Below are 12,012 nucleotides of genomic sequence, written 5' to 3'. Positions count from 1 at the left end.
CAAATTATATATGTGGGATTTTATTTTTTATTTAAGAAGTGGTGCACACATACAAATCGCAACATAAACACAGGATGAAAAGAGTTGTGAAGAATGCCAATGACTGTGATTGTGTGTGTGTGTGTGTGTGTGTGTGTGTGTGTGTGTGTGTGTGTGTGTGTGTGTGTGTGTGTGTGTGTGTGTGTGTGTGTGTGTGTGTGTGTGTGTGTGTGTGTGTGACTAGGAGGATGTGAGGCATTGAATGTAAAGTAGCTGTACCCTGTAAGAAACAGAAATATATGACTGTGGTTTATTGGTTGCTATTAACACTTAACGATGGGACCAAATGAGAGTGTACATTCATACAACCATAACAATATTTATATGTTGTGTGTGTCTATCTTTGTATGTGTTTATCAACCATTCCTATTTTTATACTGAGTTCTAATTGTGACTAAAATTCTACTTTTGACATTGTCATTAAAAGCCTTTGCGCATTGCCTCCGTTATACTGTAACCTCATTGTCACCAAAATTTAAATTTCAACAAGCCTTAAAGGGACAGTTTGGTCAATTTCAACATACAGTTGTATTGCTCACGCTACCCTTGACTTGTCAGTACCTGGTGATGCCACATTTTTCGGCTCAGCCCTTTCCGAGATATGAGCAATTCTAATGGGGGCAGCGTTTGTTTACATTTTTAAAAAATGAAACATAGGCCAACTCCAAATATTTTCACAAAAGGTACTGCTGTTTGCTAGTTGTCTGCTGATGTTTTATAACCTTTTGGATGTTTTTGGGAATAAATAAAAATGTTTTTTGAAATGTAAACAAAGAGCTGCCCCCATTACAATGACCAGGATCTCGGAAACGGCTGAAGAAGAAGAAAAAAAAAATCTCAGGCACTGACAAGTCCAGGGTAGTGTGAGCATTACAACTGCATGTTGAAATTGACCAAACTGTCCCTTTAATCTGTCAGTTAAGACTCAGTACCTTATTAATGTTGTTATTATGATGTTGCTGAGTCTTTTAAGAAAAGGGTGAACATGCCTGCAGGCGGGCCCATCTACACAATGAGGCTAGGAGAAAGATGTAGCCTATAGGCTGTATGTACTTATTTCCATATCAAGATCCATGTTGTCATTACTCAATTTTCCTGTCATTATTTTTGTATGTAACTGTGCTGTCACTTCAGTGTTAGGATGTATGTGGCCAAACCTGGCACTACAACTTCATTGAAAAATTCTGTGGTACGTGTTGCACTCCCTCTAGAGGCAGCAGGGAGAACTTCAAATAAATTCATATCGGGACCAAAAATTGAGAAAATACAGTAGGCCTATATACAACAATGTGAAGCCTTTTTTCACCATAGTATTGTATTGTATGCGTTATGTTAATCACTGCATGAAAAGAGGAATTTGTGGATGAGTTTTGCACCTTAAATTGCCTCATACCTCAAGCCACAGCATTTGCGGCTCCCCCATGCCCCCCTCCCATCCCCTTCTTAGAAGAGCCTTTAATATGTAAATGCCAGTGATCAGGTCGGGAGCTGCCCCAGTCAATTTCAAGTGGGGTGGGGTGGGGTGAGGTCAGGTGGGTGGGAGGGAGTGGGGGGTCGGCAGGCCTGTTTCTAGGATTTTGGGGTCCCTAGGCAACGGGATTGTTGGGGGCCCTAGGGCATTTTTTGGCCTTTTACTAAAATGTGTGTGTGTGTGTGTCTGTGTGTGTGTGTAGGCTATGTTTTTTCACGCTGCCCAGTGGTGTTTTTCAGAATCACTAACCATTAAACCAGGGGTAGGGAACCTATGTCTCGAGGGCCCTTGAGGCCGTTTTATCCGGCCCCTGATATCATTATGTTTTGCAACTTCACAGGAATCTTAGAAATTACATTTCCAATGCAATTAAGTTAGCCTATATTCAGGGGACCTAGAAAAGGTGGGGACTGTTTTAAAGGTGTCTACCTTTAAAGATGTCTATATGTCTATATAGGCCTAAAGGTGTCTATATAGGCCTAAATTTTATGGGGAAATCCTGATTTGTGTTCATAGTACGGCCCCCGGAGGATTTTATGACCATGGTAGGAATTTGAAGTGGCCCCTCGAATGAAAAAGGTTCCCCCCCCCCTGCATTAAACATTTCTACTAGCCACAGCTTTGCTGCCAGTACATTTTATTATGATACTATAAGCTCAGAAGTTGATCAAACAATTCGATCTGTGCTATAAACATTTAAATGAACCTACAGAATAGGCTATCAAAATAGAATCATCTGAATGATCTTTCTTGGACATACATTTTGAAGTGACCCTTCGAATTAAAAAGGTTCCTCAGCTGCTTTTGAGGAAAAACATCAATGTGCTTGGCCACTCTGGTTTTTAAATGGTATTCTGAACTAAAGCAAGGATTGTTCAAGTTAGTTGAAAATAGACCGTCTCTGGTTAAATTAGTTCTACACCAAGCCTTTAGGTGGCAGTAAAACGAATTGGCACAATGCGAATTCCACACACAAGCCACAAAGAAAGAAGCCATCAGCCGCGGTCAACAGCACCTTCCTGATTGAACAGAACCACGCGTTGTCTGTGTGGTTTACAAGTTTCTTGGCGATATGGGGGAAAGTTCCTCACATACCAACGGAAAATGGGCTTCATATACATGTAAGTACATTTTACTCAACTGTGGTTTAAAGTTTCAGTACTCAAGAGCGATTGAATAGCTCCTCTGAACACAGATCCGCCATTGCTAAGTTATGACACAGCCGCTTTACATAGCTGGTAGCTCAAGTCCCCTCAATGTGACTACACTAGTTGCTGCTGTACGCTAGGAAATTCTGATGACTTGCGAGCATCGTAATGTCAAAATGCTGTGGTGAAACAGTGAATATGTTAACTATACTTGTTGATGGTAAATTGTTTGACATTGCTCGTTCTCAGTTGCCTTTCCCCTGCCTAAAGATAGACAAAGGCTACCGTTAGCATGCTATTGCGTTAGCTCATCAACTAGATGCTGGACACTGCTCATTTTTCACGTCTGCCCGGCATTTCGCTGATGAACTAACGCTTAGACGCCTTGCCAATGTATTTTACAGCGGCAAAAATGCATCTAGGCGACGTTGGAAAGACTGGTGTGCCGTCTGGGTATGTTGGTTTTCAGTGCTGGGCAGCAGCGAAGCGACTAGTTTAATTACATTCTCTAGTAGCTTGGTCGTAGCGTCACTACTATGTATCGAGTAGCTAACATCCCTTGAAACACCTTGCCCTTTCACCAAACCGACCGATTCTTCCTTGTTGCGTTCTATTATGAAAGCTAACCGTGAGTAGTTCTGGCGGCAGCTCTCAGTAACGCGAGCCCAATGTATCAGCGCGAGCTCAATGTCGACCAGAGTGGTCAAGTTGAGCACCACGCACCCCGAAATCAATGTGAAATACCCTGCCATTTGCAACAGTAGGCAACCTGTCCTTTAAAAGTATGGGTCCTCAAAACAGCACTTGTTGCACAAATAAGTGTAGATGGCCTCTTCAAGAAATTGAAATTATGTATGGTCACTTTTTCTTATTGTTTCACGTGGAGGTCTACTGACCTTGTCTAAATAATGTAGGCTAGTTTATGTCCATGTATTATATTAGGACCCAAGGTTAATGGGTTATTCTATTTACCATGTTTTCACAGGCTGCTGTCTCATAATATGGCGAAGACGAGTCACCTGAAGGCCTAACTCGCCATAGAAGACTGAAAGAATGTAAGATTAACTTCTTTGTGACCAATATGACTTGCTCATTGATACATTTGCTATGTCAATATGAGGTGCATGGGAAAATATTTAATTTATTTGTCTCGCTTCTAGGAGCTGTAGAAACTACAGGGTGTTCTTTTTTCAGGGTATTCTTTTTTATAGAACTGGACAGGTCATTTATTCGTTCCCCTTGTTTTTGGAAGTGTCCTGCAGGATGCTGTGTCCTGCAATCCTGTGTGCTGTGCTACAGACGCGTGTGGAGTCTCACCACAGAAGAGTGAAAGAGGGTAAGCTTAACCTATAGCCTACGTCAGGGTCGGGGAACGTTTCTCATTCGAAGGGCCGCTTCAAATTCATCCGAGGGGCCGTAAAAGTCCTCCAAGGGCCGTACTATGAACACAAACCAGGATTTTCCCTTTCACTTTAGGCCTATATTGAAGGCAGCCACATTTAAACAAACGCCACCTTCTTCAGGTTCCCTGAATATAACTTAATTGTATTGCAAATGTATTTTCTAAGATTCCTTTACAAAATATGTCATATTTCATGTGAAGCTGAATAGCATTAAAATTATATCGGGGGGGGGGCAGATAAAACTGCCTCAAGGGTCGCAAACGGCCCTAGAGACATAGGTTCCCCACCCCTGGCCTACATTGTCAATATGACTTGTGCTACTTTATAGATAAGTAATCAATGCTGTGCATTGCTATGTTTTGATTTATTTTCTTACATCCTACAGATCCTGGCAGGGAGACGGTAGTGTCCTGCAGAATGGTGATGGGCCAATCTTACAAGAGACCACAGAAAACTGATATAGTGTAAGATTATCCCTGTTGGGCTCAATAGGTCTTGCTTATTGACATATTTGCTATGTCAATATGAGGTGCATGGCAAAGTATTTATTTATTTGTCTCGCTTCTAGGAACTATAGAAACAACAGTGCCTGCTGCAGTATAACGAGGACACCCTGAGCAGAGAGCTCCAATAGGCCCAGGTCCAGTGTCTTGGCAGGGTGAAATGGCACTGATATGGGTATGTACCATAGAGGTAGAAAATAACACTAGAGTGGACATGGCAATTCACGACAGCACTGGGAAGTGGCACATGGCGCCTCCCATTGTCTGTAGGTATTGTAGGCACCTTCAGTCAATTCAAGTCAATGGAGAACACACCCACCTCTGTTAAAAAATGGACTAAAACTGTGTGAATATGAAGTAACCCATTAATCAAAGACCAGATTTGAAATGTCAGGATAAATATCTACTTAAATCATATGAGTCGATAAAATACATCTAAAAATCGAATTATATTAATTCTGCACATATTTAGCAACCCACTTCAACTATTGTCCTTGTAGAGTGTGTTGATGGACATTTTCACATTATTAAGCCATTTTTTGACAGGTGAGCCTCCTTGTCCATTCATTTCCATTTATCAGACCTACCTACAGATAATGGCCGCCACAGATTGCCGTCAGAAGGGGGGCGGGGTCACCTCTAGTGTTATTTTCTACCTCTATGGTATGTACTAATGTCAGTTAAAATGAATGAATTAATTAATTCTCATATCTGAATAATGTGAACACTGGATTTACCACACACACACACACACACACACACACACACACACACACCCTAGGCCTAGATGATTTGGACCCAAGGTTACTTTTGCCACAGCTCTGGCACATCAATTTTCATTTGTTTAATAACTGGTCAGGTAATTTATTCATTCCCCTTGTTTTTTTTTTGTTTTTTTTGTAGTGTCCTGCAGGATGCTGTGTCCTGCAATCCTTTGTGCTGTGCTACAGACCCGTGTGGAGGTCAACCCAAAATGGGCACAGTCTCACCACAGAAGAGTGAAAGAGGGTAAGCTTAACCTATAGCCTACGTCAGTGGTGGGGAACCTTTCTCATTCGAAGGGCCAATTCAAATTCACCCGAGGGGCCGTAAAAGTTCTCCAAGGGCCGTACTATGAACACAAACCAGGATTTTCCCCTTCACTTTAGACCTATATTGAAGGCAGCCACATTTAAACAAACACCACCTTCACCTTCCCTGAATATAACTTAATTGTATTGCAAATGTATTTTCTAAGGTTCCTTTACAAAATATGTCATATTTTATGTGAAGCTGAATAACATTAAAATTATATCGGGGACCAGATAAAACGGCCTCAAGGGTCGCAAACGGCCCTCAAGACATAGGTTCCCCACCCCTGGCCTACATTGGCAATATGACTTGTGCTACTTTATAGATAAGTTCTCAATGCTGTGCATTGCTATGTTTTGATTTATTTTCTTACATCCTACATATCCTGGCAGGGAGACATAGTGCATGAGACCATAGAAGACTGAAATAAGAGATTATCCCTGTTGGGCTCAATATGACTTGCTTATTGATATATTTGCTATGTCAATATGAGGTGCATGGTTAATTATTAATTTTATTTGTTGTTTCTACAGCTCCCAGAAGTGAGACTGAGTGCCTGTTGCAGTATGACGAGGACGCAGTGCTGGCATGATTGGCGTCTGAAGAACATGAAATCAACAGCAATGTTTATAATGTTGTACATACCTGTATAGTCTGTATTAAAAGGCAGTACCTGTAGTATTTTTCCTCTTACTTTCATATTTACCACATATTTACTATGAATTGACAACTTTTACTAAAATCCATTTTTGTATGTGCCCTGACTAAAAAGTTTAACTATCCTTAAACCTAACCTGTCAGAGATGTAACAACAACCTGCTCTTAGCAATGTGGCAGCAGTCTACTTGGATGCAGCGGGGAACATAGAACCCTTTTTTGAAAAAGCATTGTATGTTTCTGAGTTTTATGAATTGTGCCCTTCCCAAACATCATGCATAGGCTAAGCGTATCTATGACACGCTGATTTGAACTCACTATCGCGTGTGTCCAATACGCATTTTCAAGTTAAGTCGTGCTCCACAACGCCCTGTGACAGGTTAGGTTTAGGGATGGTTTTGGTTTAGGCACAATTTAGGTAGAAATTCGCCTAATCTCGCTGTTCTTGGCAAAAGTAAAGCAGCAGAAACATTACTTCACTGACAGGTTAGGTTTAGGGGTGGTTTTGGTTAGGGCACAGCAAAACATATTTGCGTTTAGTAACAGAAATGCGCTGTGACAAAACAAAATCGAAAACTGCGCAAACCTCGTCACTAGTCAAAAGTGCATGAAAGCGCTTTACCGTTGCGTTGAGGAGCACGCTTTGAATTCAAAATGCGTCGCACCATGCACTAGCGTGCGATACGTACGCTAAAGCATGATGACAGCCTGCCCAAACTTAACTTGTCGGCAATGAAATGTTTCCTAGTTGTACATTTGTGACCTGAGTGCTGTGTACATCACTGCATATATAGTATATTGTTTGCAGGGTATGTGTGTAGTTGCATGGTTCTTGTCAAAGTGTGTGTACATTGTTTGGTGTGATATTAAAAGCGTTTTTTTAAAAATCATTTTCATTTCATTCATTTTCATTTTATCAATAAATTCACATCATGCATGCTAAAGCCCCATCACAGTGCAGCCTATAATGATGTGAATATAATGATGTGAATATACAAAGTAAAATCAACCTAGGTATATTATTAATAATAATTTTTGCATAATTATATACGGACCTACTGTATACGGTCTGCATAAATTAATCCAACGTGACCAATAGAAGGTCGTAGCTGCTAACCAATAGCGCAGCTCTTTTACTTTGAGTCACGTGTCTTTTTCGTCCAATAAGAGCAAGGCTAGTCCGCGTTCCGGGCTGGCTGTCATTGCCTTTCATGTGGTAATCGTTGGGCCTGCTGTGCAGTGTTGCCAGATTGGGCGGGTGCCCGCCCAATTGGGCTACTTGGGATGAGCGTCGGCGGGCAAAAACGGGAAAAATTGGCCATTTGGCGGTTTTTTAAGCCATTTTGGGCCCATAGAAGTCAATGTAATTTGTTGAATTTGGGCGGAATTTAGCGCATTTTGGCGGTTTTTGAGAACCTTTTGGGCGGGATTTGGTCAGACACATCTGGCAACACTGCTGCTGTGAGACCTGTTCGCGGCTCGCGATTCGCTTCCGGGCGATTTAGGTGTCATCAAAATTGTTAGTTTTGATTCTCTCAAGCGCTCAAAATCAGACGAAAGTTAGGCAAGTCCGTGGACGATTAGGGACGAGTTCATTGTCACAAATCCCCCTTTTCGTGCTGTGAATGTGCTAATGTTGTGTGTTGAGTTTTGGGGTAGTGTGGGTGGTTTGGGGGTAGTCAGTGGTGTAGTCTACTTTTTTGTGGTCGGTATACTGTATATTTGAGCATTTTTTGAAGTGGGTATATTGTATATATTTGTGCTATTCTAAATAATGGATCAATCAATTTTAAGTGGGTACTGAAATCCCTGAAATTTTGAAGTGGGTATACTCTGTATACCTGCGTTCTGCGTAGACTACACCACTGGGGGTAGTTCTAGGGATTAAGTTAAAGATGGGGGTTTTCTGGTGGGGTTAGTTTTGGGATATGATCCATGCTGGATTTGAGCCTGAGTACCTATGTGTGTCTCAGCACTGTGTCATATTGCTGTAGTTAATTTGTTGTTGTTAATATGGCTGTGAGAGAGGTGAACCGAGAGAGTGTTGCTCTACATACATGTTGCCAATTCTGCAGCCAACAACAGCTGTTTTCAGTAAAAAAAAAAAAAAAGGAAGCCGCCATCTTGTTGACTCTTTATGCTGGAGGCCTAGACCTTTTTTGTTTGTTTTGTTTTGTTTGTGTGTCTATTGTGCCATGTCCCATTTGTCACTCTCCTCTTTTTATTCTGTATATTTTTAAATAAAATAAAACATTTGATCAAAATGGTGCTTATGCTGTCAGACTGTCTTCTTTACTTAAAAGATGGAAATTGCCTCAGACTTTCTTCTCTCATCAGTACAATTTCAATGCTCTTTTCATGTAAATGTAATTAACAACCTCACGTACAATTACATTTGTACATTACAATTGACAATGTAGATAACAAATACTGTATGTGCCATGTAATTCTAAAGTGGCCCTGATTTGGGAAGAAGTCCGAGGCACTCATGTTTACCATCTGATATGCCTGCTTTGTGCGTGAGTGTGCGTGTGTTTCCGTGCGTGCGAGAGTTAACACAATAGAGAAATAGTTACATTTTATTGCACTTAAACTGTCTCGCACGCAAAAACTTTCTATAGAGGGGTTGTTACAACACCTCTGGACATAGATTAACACTGTACTTAAAGCTGCACTGTGTAAGATTGTGGCCAGAATAGGTATTGCAACTATGCTCTCATTGAAATTGTGCTGCCTATTGCCAAATTTGATCTTTCCATGAATATTCACTAAGTAATAAATTATTATTTACTAGTATGGCCAACGTACAGTAAGTTTTGCAGCTAAAAATGTCTATTTCTGGAAATTCAAAATGGTGGACCATGGAGAAGATCCCCCTTTTCATGTATGAAAAGCAGGGCTTTGAACCGTTATTTTTTTCCAAACGTTCCGTTCCGACCAGAAACCAATGGGTTTCCACCAATAAATTGACGTTCCCGAACCGGTTAGAACAAAAAATATTGTTCCCGGAACGGTTCATTTCGTTCCTGTCAGCTGATTACTCCCCCATACGCCTAACTGACGTTAATTAACCAAGAAAGACGGAAGTGCAAATGACTTGGCCTACATTCCAAACTGTTTATTCAAGAGGATGAAAAGAATATCCTCCAGAATTCTGTCATTCAGGGACGACCTAAGCGGAGAAGAGGGGAATAAACCTCAATGATGAAAATGCGTGCTCCACGCTGACTTGGGTCACGGGGAGCACTATGATGGACATTGTGAGTTTGTGCATATTTGAAGCAGCCATGGATGCCCAATAACGTCAAACATTCTCGGTGCACTTTACACGCGCTTCTCTGCAATGTCTTACAATGATGCAATGGAAACTCTGCCCTATTGTATGACAGTGGTTTCTCTTATTTAATATGTGGAGTGGAGACTTTGTAATCCCAGCTCTCACTTCATTCAGTGTCTGATGTCACACAGGACGTGAACCTCAGCCGTCATGGTAACAGGAAAATAATTCCTTTTTTTTTTTGTTTGAGGAATGGTATTAACCGGTATTAGCCGGCCATTATTTTTAAATAAGTGTTCCCATTCCAGAACATAAAAAATAATAACGTTTCCGGTTTCGTTTCTGTTCCCTGTAAAATACAAAAAGTTCCCGGTTTTCGTTTTCGTTCCTTGAACCGGTTCAAAGCCCTGATGAAAAGTGCAATTTCCCCTGTCATAAGGAATACATAGAATTTGATGGTGGTGGTAGCCAAAGTATTCATGAAAAAGGTATCATTTGTGGATAACACTTTACTTGACGCCGGTGTCATAGGCATGTCATTACAGTGTCATGACCCAATTAGGTGTCATAAACATGCCCATGTCATAAACATTTTATGACTATTGGCCTTAATGACATGGACATAATGTTTATGACTTATCTATGACTGTTTCATGACACTATTATGCCACTGTAATGACATGCATATGACACTGGCTTCAAGTAAAGTGTTACCCATTTGTGAATGGGCAGCATGAATTCTGGAAATAAACTACTAAAAATATTACACAGTGCACCTTTAACCCATTAGTGCAGCACTATGGCTCACTGTAATGTCATGGCAATGTTGTTACGATGTAGGCATTTTCAGCAAGTGAATAGGGTCGCCGGCGACTCCTGCTACAATAAGAGGCTACAGCTGAAAAACTGACCTTGTTTTGAATTCCAACAGCTCTTTCATCCACAGTCTCATAGATGGACATGTCATTAGGTATACTGCGGGCTCTCTGTTGAAGACAAGATGTGCATAGTGTCTATACCATTTTTGGGTAAGGTTAGTTGTCTACATAAACCAGTGGTTCTCATCATTTTTTTTTAACAAGCGTCTCCTGAACCTCATCATAAGCCTCCAAACGCCCCCATGAGCTTGCCATAAGCCTGCTAATGCCCCCTCTTAGTATTACAAATAAAATAGACTAATTCTCCCCAATGGCAACTAAACACCACCCCCTCTCAGTTGTCTTCTTCTCAACACCCCCCTAGGGCTCCCTAATGCTTCCTGGGGGGGTTGTAGAACCCCCTTTCAGAAACACTAACATAGACAGGGCCGGTTCTGGCTTATTTGGTGCCCTAGGCGAGTTTGATTTCTGGCGCCCCCCCCCCCCCCCCCCCCCCCCCCTCCACCTTTGAAGAAGAAAAAAAAATCTTTCTTATACCTCACAGAACACAAGACTAATATCCTTAGTAAGCTTAACTAAATAGCATCAAGAACAATAACCGTTTTTCATCAAATGGACTTCAAATGGACTTCAACACATCAGATTGAGTCGCATGAAAGTAGCTTCACTGTGTGGTGTGTTGGATGTGATGGTGGTGGGGCCCCCAACCCCAGATGAGAGGGAGGTTATCAATGTGTTTGAATTGTAACGTGAAATTGAAATGCCAGGAGAGTGATACAGTACATTTGCATGTAAAATGCATGTGTAGACAATAAGCCTACCAAGGAGGTCTGCATTGATCTATATCTACAGCATCACAAAGCATGGCAGCATAACAATTTTAATAAGCTACACATTTGTGCTGTCTTCCAAACCAATTTCATTTCTGGACTGGAAGTGGTGCATTTGTGAGTAGGAGAATGAGAAGGGGGCTATCTATGTGTTTGGAGGGACAGGGTGAGAGAAAGGGAGAAGAGCTGTCACGCTATTGAATTTCATAATATACAAAATATAGTAAATAGCCTCACTTGTCTGCTGTGCATGGTTCTGTTACATGATTAATGTAGGCTATGTCATTCTGGTCTGGAAATTAATGTTTTTTTAAGCTTACAACAAGCAGGTAATTCATGTGGATGGAAGGAGATAGCCTGTGGCAGCTAAAATTGTTTTAAACATTGCACCAGTCTTACTTTACATTGCTTGTCAACCTAAGCAAGTATTATGATATCAGGTGGGTGTTAGTGAGTAGGCTACTAACAGCTACTTTACTGGATTTCATTGCTTGGCATACTTGGCTAATGTTAGCATGCTAACTAGCGATTTCTCTGATCAAAAACAAAGCCCTTTTCCTCTCTAATTCCAAATAGTAACCTCATAACTATTAGGCTTTCCATAATCACAAACGGTTGCTGATTAAATCACATAGTTCCAAAACACCCTCTGAAACTCCTGCATCATGCAATGAGTGGTTTAATGAGAACATAATAATCTCCATCCAGCAGAGCAGCACTACTGTTTGCGCTTGC

The 12,012-nt window shown here is 41.1% G+C and overlaps 1 long non-coding RNA gene across 1 annotated transcript; it reads left to right on the top strand.

The window, feature by feature from the left end:
- Positions 1-2,107: 2,107 nt before the first annotated feature.
- LOC134442670 (uncharacterized) lies at positions 2,108-3,969 on the top strand. The gene is made up of 3 exons (XR_010033429.1): positions 2,108-2,631; positions 3,644-3,713; positions 3,911-3,969. It is a non-coding gene; the product is annotated as an uncharacterized LOC134442670 (long non-coding RNA).
- Positions 3,970-12,012: the final 8,043 nt, after the last annotated feature.

Source organism: Engraulis encrasicolus, unplaced genomic scaffold, assembly GCF_034702125.1.
Source record: "Engraulis encrasicolus isolate BLACKSEA-1 unplaced genomic scaffold, IST_EnEncr_1.0 scaffold_203_np1212, whole genome shotgun sequence".
NCBI classification, from domain to species: domain Eukaryota; kingdom Metazoa; phylum Chordata; class Actinopteri; order Clupeiformes; family Engraulidae; genus Engraulis; species Engraulis encrasicolus.
Note: the sequence above shows the minus strand (reverse complement) of the source record. Positions and strands in the feature narration are given on the sequence as shown.